This window comes from Galeopterus variegatus, unplaced genomic scaffold (genome assembly GCF_000696425.1).
Source record: "Galeopterus variegatus unplaced genomic scaffold, G_variegatus-3.0.2 Scaffold5140, whole genome shotgun sequence".
Lineage (NCBI taxonomy): Eukaryota > Metazoa > Chordata > Mammalia > Dermoptera > Cynocephalidae > Galeopterus > Galeopterus variegatus.
Genome location: NW_007731251.1, coordinates 76373 through 78707, shown reverse-complemented (window position 1 = coordinate 78707; position 2335 = coordinate 76373). Strand labels below are relative to the sequence as shown.

Below are 2335 nucleotides of genomic sequence, written 5' to 3'. Positions count from 1 at the left end.
ATGGATTGGGGTATATTTTTCCAGGAGAAAAGCAAGACAGCCTGTCTTCTGCTTGATAGAAGTTTTTTTCCTTTATTGAGACCACAGTTTGGTTTTGGATTAAAGATTCCTAGGGACAGACACACAGGGAGCCAAGTGTAGAAGCAGAGGTCTGGGGGCTCTTGGAGAGGTGGGAGCAGCCTGAGCCGGGTCAGCTGTCCTGAACAGGGAACCGCAGGGCCAGGGAGGAGCTGCCTCTTCACCACGTCCCTCTCCTCTTCCTCCTAATCAGAATGGCCCTTTATTGAATGCCTCCCGGCCAGGGCATTGGCTCAACAGTGAGGCAGCTCTCTGGTGAGGGCAGGATGTAAGCCGCTGCAGGAAGACCTGCTCCCTGGTTTGCAGAGGGGCAGCTTCTCTTCTTGCTGTGTCCTTACACAGCAGGGAGGGACAGCGTCCGTCATCGTTCCTTACTGCAGGGCACTAATCCTGTTCATGACAGCTCCACCGTCACGACCTAATCACCTCCTAATACCGTCACCTTGGAAATTCGGTGCTCAACATAGAAATTGCGGGGATGCAGACATTCAATGCACAGCACATAGCATATTCTCCCCCATTCTTTTCCTTTTGACCTCCTGTGTCTTCGTGTAAGTGGGTTTTTGTAGTGAGATCTGCTACCCAGTCTGAAAATCATTGCTAATAATTGAAGCCTTTGGGTGATTTACGTTTTATTATATCTTTGGTATGGTTGATTTTATATCTTCCATTCTCCTGTTGGTTTTCAAATGTTCCTGTTTTATTTTTCCTTCTATTCTGCTTCTTTTTGGAGTGAAATATATTTTCAGGGCTTTTCACCAGTTTTTCTGTTGGTTAGTAGTTGTTCTAATGATTACAACACTCAATTATTACAGATGGTGGAGGACTAATGTCATGCACATGCCATCGTTCCTGTCATGGTGGGCGTCGCTGGTCTGCTGTTTCATCCTGGTCATCGCCCGTCAGCCTGAAGAGGGTTCTGCAGTGTCCTCGCGAGGTGAGTAAGCGGGTTCCAGGTTCTCCTTGTATCTGTTTATCCGAGAGTGTCCGCGAGGCTCCGCCGTGGTGAAGACTGTGGTCACGTTGCCGCCTTCTGTGCTCACTTTCCTCCTTTGCTGCTTTGTGGACTCGACGCTTTGTGTCCTGCGCATCAGCAGCACCGCTGAAGCCGTGGTTTGGAATCATCTTTTCCTTGGCTGCTTTGAGGACTTTTTCACCTTCGGTTTTCCGCACGGGGTCTGTCGTGTGCCTGTTCATTGTCTTCCTACAGCTTTCCGAGCTTCTTGCTTCTGTGGCTTGATGTTTTTCACCAACTGAGGGAAATTTTGGTCCTGTTGTGGGTTTTTTTCCTGCCCCATTGTCTCTCCTCTCTCCTCCTGTGTTTTCAGTTATGTAACGTGGCTTATTTTGGCTGGACAGGCTCTGTTCATTCTATTTTTACCTGTGTTTTCCTTTTTTACTCAGTTTGGACAATTTCTGCTGATTGGCTTCAAGTTCCCTGGCCTCTTATCTGCTGTCTCCAGCTGCTATTAAAAGCATCTAGTGAATTGTTTAATCCAAATATTTTACTTTTAAATTCCAGAATTTCTCTTTGATTCTTTATTTCTTTCCTTAATTGTTCATTTCTCTGCTAAGATCCTCATTTTTTTCACCCCGTATATCCACTGTTTTCTTTCAGTTCTGGAACATATTTAAGTAGGTTAGGATTGGCCTTCAGACCAGCAAAGGGGAGTGGCTTTGAGACTCACCAGGGGACGCCCATAGTGATGAGAACATGAAGGGCAGGCCAGGAATTGGGACAACAGTCTTTGGGGAGAAATTTTCCCCTTCACATGTGTCTCCCTATCTGTGCACAATGACAGCAAAAAGCTTGATTAAAGCCAGTGACACTAGAGATCCTGCCACGAGCCTTCCCTTCCTGGTCCCCGGCAGGCTGCAGGGCAGGGGATGACCAGTTTCCCTGTTCTGTCACAGAACTTCAGGGAATCGCTTCACAAGTCCACGGCCAGTCCCCCCGTTCCATGTGTCATGAACAGCTCTGCTGAGACAAACCTGTGGTTCCTAGGAAATGGTGGATGGTGATTACAGATACTGTTTCCACTGGTGACCTGGGTGATTTATTTAATATCTGAAAAACCACTTTAGCATTTAAAGTGCTGTGTATGTTCCCCTGAAGCACCAGGATCTTTTTTTTTTTTTTTTTGACCAGTAAGGGGATTGCCACCCTTGGCTCAGCACCGTCTGCACCATGCTCAGCCAGTGAGCGCACCGGCCATCCCTATACAGGACCTAAACCTGTGGCCTTGGTACCATCAAG

The 2335-nt window shown here is 47.4% G+C and overlaps 1 long non-coding RNA gene across 1 annotated transcript; it reads left to right on the top strand.

Moving 5' to 3' along the window:
* The first annotated feature begins 844 nt into the window (after positions 1 to 844).
* LOC103604432 lies at positions 845 to 1599 on the top strand. Its single transcript, XR_551712.1, has 2 exons — positions 845 to 1015; positions 1483 to 1599. It is a non-coding gene; the product is annotated as an uncharacterized LOC103604432 (long non-coding RNA).
* Positions 1600 to 2335: the final 736 nt, after the last annotated feature.